Source organism: Chenopodium album, chromosome 3 (genome assembly GCF_948465745.1).
Source record: "Chenopodium album chromosome 3, dcCheAlbu1.1, whole genome shotgun sequence".
Taxonomy (NCBI): domain Eukaryota; kingdom Viridiplantae; phylum Streptophyta; class Magnoliopsida; order Caryophyllales; family Amaranthaceae; genus Chenopodium; species Chenopodium album.
In genome coordinates, this window is record NC_137836.1 from 25,095,646 (window position 1) to 25,104,933 (window position 9,288).

The 9,288-nt window shown below is 35.5% G+C and overlaps 1 long non-coding RNA gene across 2 annotated transcripts; it reads right to left on the reverse strand.

Moving 5' to 3' along the window:
- Positions 1 to 4,040: 4,040 nt before the first annotated feature.
- Positions 4,041 to 7,959, reverse strand: LOC145612774 (uncharacterized). 2 transcript variants are annotated; one of them, XR_014106708.1, is made up of 3 exons: positions 6,933 to 7,469; positions 6,515 to 6,635; positions 4,041 to 4,592 (listed from the first exon to the last, which is right to left on the reverse strand). It is a non-coding gene; the product is annotated as an uncharacterized LOC145612774 (long non-coding RNA). The 2 variants fall into 2 exon arrangements; XR_014106705.1 differs by having other exon boundaries at positions 6,515 to 7,959.
- Between the last annotated feature and the right edge of the window lie 1,329 nt (positions 7,960 to 9,288).

The window sequence follows — 9,288 nt, forward strand, 5'->3', positions numbered from 1 at the left end:
TATTATTATGCTAAATTGGTTGAATATTAACGCAACATATAATTCTACAATATTGTGATCACTTTATTAAACAACAAAATTAAAAAGGAACCTAAACCGGTTGTCCAAATTATCTTATTAGTCGTGATTTTCATTTACATATTCCCTTTAAACATGCAATATGGTGATCATAATTATAATAGAAGAATAAATATTAACATTGGAAGAGATTTAATAATAATAGCATTAGTCAAATCAAATATAAAATAACCTAATCTTGATGCTAGCAATATTAAAATAAAATAAGAGTAATTAAATTAATTAATTACTCAAATTCCGCGCGTTCCTTAAAATTGCTACATCATGAATAAATTGTTAGTAACTTCAATAAAAAAATATAAATCAAATAAAAATTAAATTAAATAAATGTAGATTTGATTTGGTCCAAACCCTCAATTATTTGTACCTTTCACGCCTTGGTTTAAGGATGGAACCTCGGGTTAAGTATGGACTCCTTGGAGTGCTCAAGGGAAGAATGGTGTAATTAGGAATATAGGTTTAAGGCTTAGAATATGGGAGAGAGAGAATAGAATGATTTTTGGTGTAAAAGAGAGAAAGTGAGAATGATTTGATGCCACTAGTACAAAACTAAGCTTAAGTAACACCCATAAAGTATTACATAAAGTGGTAAAAGGGTTATTATAGACAATAAGTAACACTTTATTGGGTGATACTTCCGCCCATGTTACCTTAGGTCATATGTAATACTTTAGGTGTAGTATGGTAACACTTTCAAAGGTGATACTATGAACCCTCTTATGTAACACTTTTTATATTATTAGTATCATTTTTAAAATGTTACTTTTTATTTCTTAGGTAACACTTACTTGTCTTTGGTAACATTTTTCAATTATATAATAACACTTTATTCGACATTATGGATCATTTTTCGAACAAATGTAACACCTTATTGATTATTAGGTAACATTTTCCAATCATTTTTTTATATATTGTAGCACTTTATTTAATATTATGTATCACATTTTGCAAACTAATGTAACACCTAATTAATTAATTAATAGGAAACATTATTATTATTATTATTATTATTATTATTATTATTATTATTATTATTATTATTATTATTATTATTACTATTATAATTATTAATCTCAAAAACATACAAAGTTATACAACCTATAGAAAATTAGTGGGAAGCCGAGATACAATCTGGGCCCCCACTCCTCTAGCTATTGAAAAGCCGATCCTAGTAAAGATATGAGCTGCAGCACGCGCCCCAATGTCCCGAGTCTTCGAAAACTTCTGGATCCGCTTTAGCAATGCAACAGCCTCCTTTTCTAACTCCCCAAGAGAAAAGAAAGAGAAAGGAAGGAAGCTATATCCTATTTCTTGACAACTAGATTCGTACTTCACCCGCTTCCGATTAGCTGCATTAGTCACTACCCGTCAAGGAACAAAGTCAGAAAGCCCAAACTATGTCAATGGAGAAGACCCTGTCAAGTTAACACAGACATCGCGACCACGATCCCATGAATAAAGTAACACATCTGCAGGTTTGAGAGCCCCGTCGTTCCCTCCAGATAACCCAATGTCCACCTCCTTCCTAGCAGAAATCCCTGACCGATAGCAAATATCAACAAGGGTATCCCGAACAACATTGTGCCGATTTTTAATACCCACCATACTAGCACACGACACCGCGTGATCACCGAAAATATCCCCTGTGAAAACCCTTGAACAAGCAGAGCACGACGTCGAGACAGAGAACAATGGAACACCCAATCGGTAGCATAACACACATCGGTAAGTCTTTGCGTTCATCGTCTGACCCAACCCTGAAATAGGAACCGCCCGAAGCCAAACGGAGGTATGATCTCCCTGCTGCGATTTCCACAATGCTGATTGTTGAGGAGATAAAGAGAAGGCAGATTCTGTAGAAGCGGTAACCTTTGTGAAGTATATATCTGCCAATTTCTTCATAAGTTTAGGGGCAGCGACCTCAGTAGGATTACTCATAATGTCATACTTAACCGTACTATCAAACAAACTCAACGCATCTGCAAAGGCTTGACCAAGGCCAACAACGCCAGCGTGTCGTAGTAACTTTGTCTGCAACCCAGCAGACTGTAACCGAGAGGTAAGAAAAGTATAATGACAAACATCACCAGCATTATTATTATTATTATTATTATTATTATTATTATTATTATTATTATTATTATTATTATTATTATTATATCTCAAAAACATACAAAATTATACAACCTATAGAAAATTAGTGGGAAGCCGAGATACAATCTGGGCCCCCACTCCTCTATCTATAGAAAAGCCGATCCTAGTAAAGATATGAGCTGCAGCACGCGCCCCAATGTCCTGTTCGAGAACCTCTGGATCCTCTTCAGCAATGCAACAGCCTCCTTTTCTAACTCCCCAAGAGAAGAGAAAGAGAAAGGAAGAAAGCCATATCCAATTGCTCGACAACTGGATTCGTACTTGACCCACTTCCGATTGGCCGCATCAGTCACTACCCGTCCAGGAACAAAGTCAAATAGTCCAGGTTGTGTCAATGGAGAAGACCCTGTCAAGTCAACACAAACATCGAGACCACGATCCCATGAATAAAGTAACACATCTACAGGTCTGAGAGCTTCGTCGTGCCCTCCAGACAACCCAATGTCCACCTCTTTTCTAGCTGAAATCCCTGACCGATAGCAAACATCAACAAGTGTATCCCGAACAATATTATGCCGATGTTTAATGCCCACAATACCAACAAAAGACATCGCGTAATCACCGAAAATATCTCCAGAAAAAACCCTTGAACAAGCAGAGCACGGCTTCGTGATAGAGAACAATGGAACACCCAATCGGTAGCACAACACACAGCGAGAAGTCTTAGCGTTCATTCTCTGACCCAACCCTGAAATAGGGACCGCCTGAAGCCAAGCAGAGGTGTGATCTCCCTGCTGAGATTTCCATAATGCTGACTGTCGAGGAGTTAAAGAATAAGCAGATTCTGCAGAAGCGGTAACCTTTGTGAAATATATATCTGCCAATTTCTTCATGAGTTTAGGGGCAGTGACCTCACTAGGATTACTCAAAATGTCAGACTCCACTGTTCCATTAAACAGACCCAACGCATCCTAAAAGGCTTGTCCAAGACCAACAATGTCAGCATGCCGAAGAAGTTGTGTCTGCAACCCAGTAGACTGCAACCGAGAAGCAAGAAAAGCATAGTGACGAACATCACCTGCAGAATAAACACCAAGCCCTCCAAACGCAAATGGCAAGGTGGCAAGCCGCCACTACCAGTCGCCAAACCCAGGCCCCGAAGCAGTAACTATACGCTCCAAGGAAGATCGAAGAGCCCCGTCGAAAAAGCGCTGAGCCACCTCAAAGCTTCTAGGAGGACAAGTACGCAATGCAAAGTAGAGTTTAGAAACTCCGGTACATGCCCTAAGTAACAGCAGCTCACACTGAGGATCATCTAGCATAGCAACCTTATCCATAAGGGAAATGGTCTTGGTCACCCTCTGCATCACAAGCTCACCACTAAACAAGAATCAGAACTAGCGGGACCACTAAGCAACTTAACACCATGCAAAGGTCGAGCAATATTAGGTGGAAAGACACCCACAAGCCTGCTTCGAGGGTCTTCTGTAGGACAGAATACTTCAGTTTTTTCCACGTTAAGACGTAACCCAGAACGAGGCCCTTCCTCCATAATCAACTGTAAAACCTTCCCCACCACCAACGTGTCACCAATAATAGTGCCGTCATCCAAATACCAAGCCTGAAGACATACATCAAAAGTCTCTCTGATTTTACACACCAGGGGATGTAAAACCAAAGCAAAAGGCAAAAGACCAAGGGGATCACCCCTTGATTTTTTTTTTATTATTATTATTATTATTATTATTATTATTAGTCTTATTATTTACAATATGCGACTCTTTTCTTTTTCTTAAATATAAAATAATATTAATAATATTAACATGTACAACAACCATGAATGTGAAATTAACACGTACAATAGACAATAATTTGAATTGATAAAATTTCATAGCTTCTTTAAAAAGTATCCATCAACACAATTTTTTTCTTGTCTAAACAATTTAATAAACAAAACAAAAAGAAAGTGAACCTTGGTCTCTAGCTTGACCGCCAAATTCACAAACATGTTTAGCACGATATTTATTTTTAAAAAAAAAGTCGTCGCGGTAGCAAATAGACAGCCGCTAGCAGTAGCTAATAGTAATTGCATTTAAAAGTACCATGCTAGCAATATCAGTGGCTAAAAGCAGCTTGCGGTAACGGCAGTCAGCAGTACTATGCTATAAGTAATAGCATCAAGCATCAACTTGCAGTAACATTAGTCAGTAGTACGAGACCAACAAGCAGCTGTAGCAACAAACATCAGCACCAACAGACATCAATAATTGTAGTAGACATTAGCACCAGCAGCAACAATAGCAGTATCATTGGCAGCTACATATAAGGAAGCATGTTTTTGTGGCCCTGAAGCATGGCGGAAGTATTTTTTTCCATTGTCTTTGAACTTCCAATGCTCTAACTCATGGTATCTCACTCCCCTGCTCATTAATGGAAGAGCATCAGTAAATATATTGGGAACCGAAAAAAGTGTGAACTAATAGTCTAAGGGTAAATAAAATGTACTTTTGAGCAGGACACGACCAGGTTTCTTACAACCTAAGTAAACTCGAGGTTTTAAACACTGCCTAATCAAGGTTATTCTCAATTAAAGTTGCTGCAATTTATTACATAAAGATACGCCCAAGATGATAGCACTCTCTGATAAATGGGAAGAGATTCTTAAATAAAAGATGCAAGGGTAAAAAGAAGCATCCAAGCAATTTTTTCTATTAGAAAGGATAACTATCACGAATCTTTATATGCATGCTTTCCAAAGTCATGGACATCAGAGAGATGATCACAGGTTATAACTTAAATTTTGTATCACGTCCAAAAAGTCGCAGCAACTATTACTACTCAAGCCTTTAAGCAAATAACAGCTAACATCCCCCCTCCCGACACCCCGAAAATACACCTCGTTAATGAGTTATTAAGTTTTAAGCAGAACACAAGAAGTCTAAATCATCATTTTTATTATTTCTATTTGATTATTCTGTACCAAAATTGTTGTACAATGGAATCACAATGACACTACACAATAGCATATGAATTGAGCTCTAATTTAATGCTGAAAGTTGCACAAAGTTTGATATCATTGGGCAGGTCATGGTATTCATAGGTAAAGGTTTGAACGGAAATCACATCAAATAGATACATTTAATATCTTAGAAGATTTTTGCAGAACTTGGCATCAGTAATCACGAGATTGAGGTAAACACTATGCCATGCAAGAAAATGAAATGAATATACCCATGTTCAGCAGGTAAAGAAAAAAGAAAATAGTAAAATACAGAAATGGGAAGCATTTGCTTACTTTATGTTTTTCACCTTTTATTGACCAATCCCTAAAAAAATATCTAGTTAAACTTGTATATTTAAACATTATAAGAATTGTCATTAGATAGGCCAAGTATGATAGTAGAAGAAAAGTACAAAGAAATATACACTATAGTGATATGTGCAAATTTAGTTCTTTTCTCATGCTCGCACACTATCTGGCTCTCAGCATAGGTGAGCATTATACAAAAGAGCTGTAACTATTTTGCAGTATATGTGATTTGGGCTTGGATGCACTCCTTTTCTTTATGCCATGCCATAGAAATGTCTATGTTTAGCAAATAAGATTTTATAGATGGCTACGAGTTCAGAATAAATGTCTTAACGCAACACTGACATAGTGACACCTATTGACTCATGGGTCCACAATAACTCTAACTATCAGCAACATCATAGTGACCCTATATGATTTAGCTACTATCTAGAGTACTACTCGACATGATGATCATATGGACAAGACTAATATGCAGCTCTTATAACTAAGATGAACAAGAAAGACACACTAATATAGTCAGATTTAGATAAATCACATACCTTGCTAGAACTAAATTAATGCATATTTTAATTACTCATTCAAACTTTAGTCATCACATAGCTCTTATAAATACTAGTGTACCACCTTACAGTAAAGTAAGACTGTCATGCTAATTTGCTATTCCTTGTACAACCGAGAGCTTGACTAGAAGTAACTGATAATGTAGCCATGAGAGTAAGATATAAACAGAGTATTAAAACTGAGTTTTCTGACTGAGGTAGAAGCTAAACTCATCTGGCACCTTAAATTCAAAAAAAATCAAGCAAAATCCAGAAAAAAAAAAAAAAAAAAAAAGAGTGAATTGCAGAAAATTAGCAAAATAATCATTAACCCCCACAAAATTAAAGCTTAGAAAATGTGGAAACTGACGCAATTATCACACATTTCTTACAAAAGTAACAACTAATAATAAGAAAAGTATCGGGAAATTGAAAAATAAAAATCCAATTCCAAAATTAGAGCTTAAAATAATAATAATAATTAAATAACCTTGTTAGAAATGGTCATTTTGGCAGTAGGAAGTATATCAAACACCATTCCTCCGATTATAACTGGTATTGCCTTGGATTTCTGCATCTCGTTCACCCAAATGACTAGGATTCTCTACAAGCTTATGAGGAATCAATTCAGAAAAAATAAAAATTACAAGGATTAGCCAACGAAGATCCAATTACAAGGAAAAAACTGAAAAGAAGAAAAAACAAAAATCCCAAACTCATCTAAATACTTTGATCAATTCATATGCACGCAAATTTTAGTATGAAAATAGTGAAATTAACCTTCTAATAGGCAAATTCAACATCAAATTAAGAAATCATCAACAAGATTTGAAAAGGGGAATTGAAACCCTAACTTTAACTAGCTCAAAATCTTGTTGATAATGGAAAGGAGAGGGACCTAAACTAACCGTAACCCTAACTTAAAGGTGGAAGACCCCAAGGATGGAGGCCTATAGATGGCAATCATTGGCACGGGTTGTTGCGACGGAGGGAGGCTATGGTGGACGGTGGCTACAGGGAGCACCGGGAGCGAAAAGGGGGTAGCGGTGAAAGAGACAATGAATTAAGAGGGACGAAGAAATATGAGTTAGGAAAAAAGTTGTAAGGTTCTCACTAAGGGTTTATTACTTTCCTTGGAAACTAATCTTAATAATCCGCCATTGATGACTAACACTACTACGGAGATAGGGCGGCGATGCGGTGGGGAATGCAGTGGTTGGGTCCGACGCCTTGAGGGGTAAGTTGGGTTGCTGGGGAAAGCAAGGGCGGGAGATGGGGAGGGGAATGCAGTGGCGGGGCTGCGGCAGGCCGAAGTAGAGGTTAGGGGTTTTAGTTTTTTTAAATTAATTTTGCTATTTTATTTAATTATTAAAAATTAGAATAAGCCTATTAAAATCCGACACGTGTCTTAAACCTAAGAAATCTGGTTACTATAATAATCAAACCGGTCAGGGATTGTTAATGGAAGACCCCTACCAAAGGTGGGATTTTTATTGGAATTTCAAAAGGTGGGATTATTAGTTTACATTTTTCCTAAAAATAACACAAAAAAAAGATTGAGAATATCAAATTAAGTGTTTTTCTTCAAAAAAAAAAATTAAATAAATAAAATAAAATAAACTTAATGTTACAACCAATTGCTACCTAATATCAAAGTGTTACCATAAAGGGTACATAATATTAAAGTGTTACTAAAAATGTTACTTAGTACCATAATGTTACAAAAGTGTTACCTTTAAATCAAACAATCATAAATTATTTAAAGTGTTACTAATGGGTGTTACTTAAACCCAACTTTGTAGTGGTGATCCTATCTTGACTTTCTTATCGCTCATAGATTAATAACTTATCTTAGGGTATCCTCCAAAAGTATTAATAATTTCCCCAACACATTTATAAATCCTTGTAATACCTCCTTAAATCGTAATCATTAACTCTTGGTCACTTGATAATGTTTTAAACATTTAAAAACTCGATCATCTTTTCTCATAACTTCAAGTTCTTCAATCTGGTTATTATAATTCATAACTCATCGTTAAGGTGATTCTTTAATAACTAAATGCAAATCATTGATTATTCCATCACTGATAACCTCTCTATATCAATTAACTTTGTCGCCAATCCCTTAGAGTAAAATTCATTGAGTAACCATCCAAACAATAATTCCTTTAACTAACTTCAATAAATCCCTTCACAAGATATTATTTCTTCAAAATAAACTTCGATTTAAAACAAATACCTTTATCTCAATTACATCCCTTCACTTGAATTGACTCAAAATCCTCTAACTTTTGTATTAAGTTTCTCCAAAGATTCAACCATCATCCATTTTGCTTTAAATAATAACCACAATACTTATCCTCACACCATATGGATACTTTCCACCATTAGATACAAACGATCATAAATTAATACTAATATCCAATTCATTTCTCCCAAAAATACATATCTTACTCCAACACTTGTATAGAACTAATTCAACTCAGCTCATCATTAACACAAATAATATTTTCTTGATCAGCATAAATCATATTCCAAAAATTAGTAAAGACTTGATAGAACAAATCCTCCTAATAACTTCTCATTTATCCCATAGTAGTCATCAAATCCTTTAATCTCAAAATAACAACTCAACCATATGGACCACATGTAAAACTTGTATGATTCAAATACTTGCCACATATCACATATCCAAATTACACTTCTCATAAAGGGTTAAGGCCAGGGTGACAATTCCAGTTATGATCTCACTAACCGTGACTCCATTATCTTTCAAGTAATGCAAGTTAAAGTAATTCTGTCTCATTTCATCAATCATTTCCATCTGTTTCACATACACATGCAAAACAATTAATTCAATGTCGAATCACACAAACAATTGAATTTAAAATCCATTTGCAATAAGCAATTCATAACTCAATCAACCAAGCATAACTCAAGATCACCCAACCATGGGTAATAACTCTGAAATTTCAAACCCATGTACACACTTCAAGGTATTTTAACACCAACTTTAATGCACACATAATCGCATAATCAAATTTCAAATCATTTCAATTATTTTTATTTTCGAAAATAATAGTTATGTACTTGAATCATGATTATAGGATGGTCGAGCCCGCGTCTCACAGGAAAGTTACCTACGACGTTGAGGCGAGCCTTAGAGAGTCGTACCCATTATAGACCTCCGTAAAGAACTCGAGCATACTTTTCTCATTCATCTTTCCACAAATAGTAAAATAGTTTTATATAAAAATAAAGCTT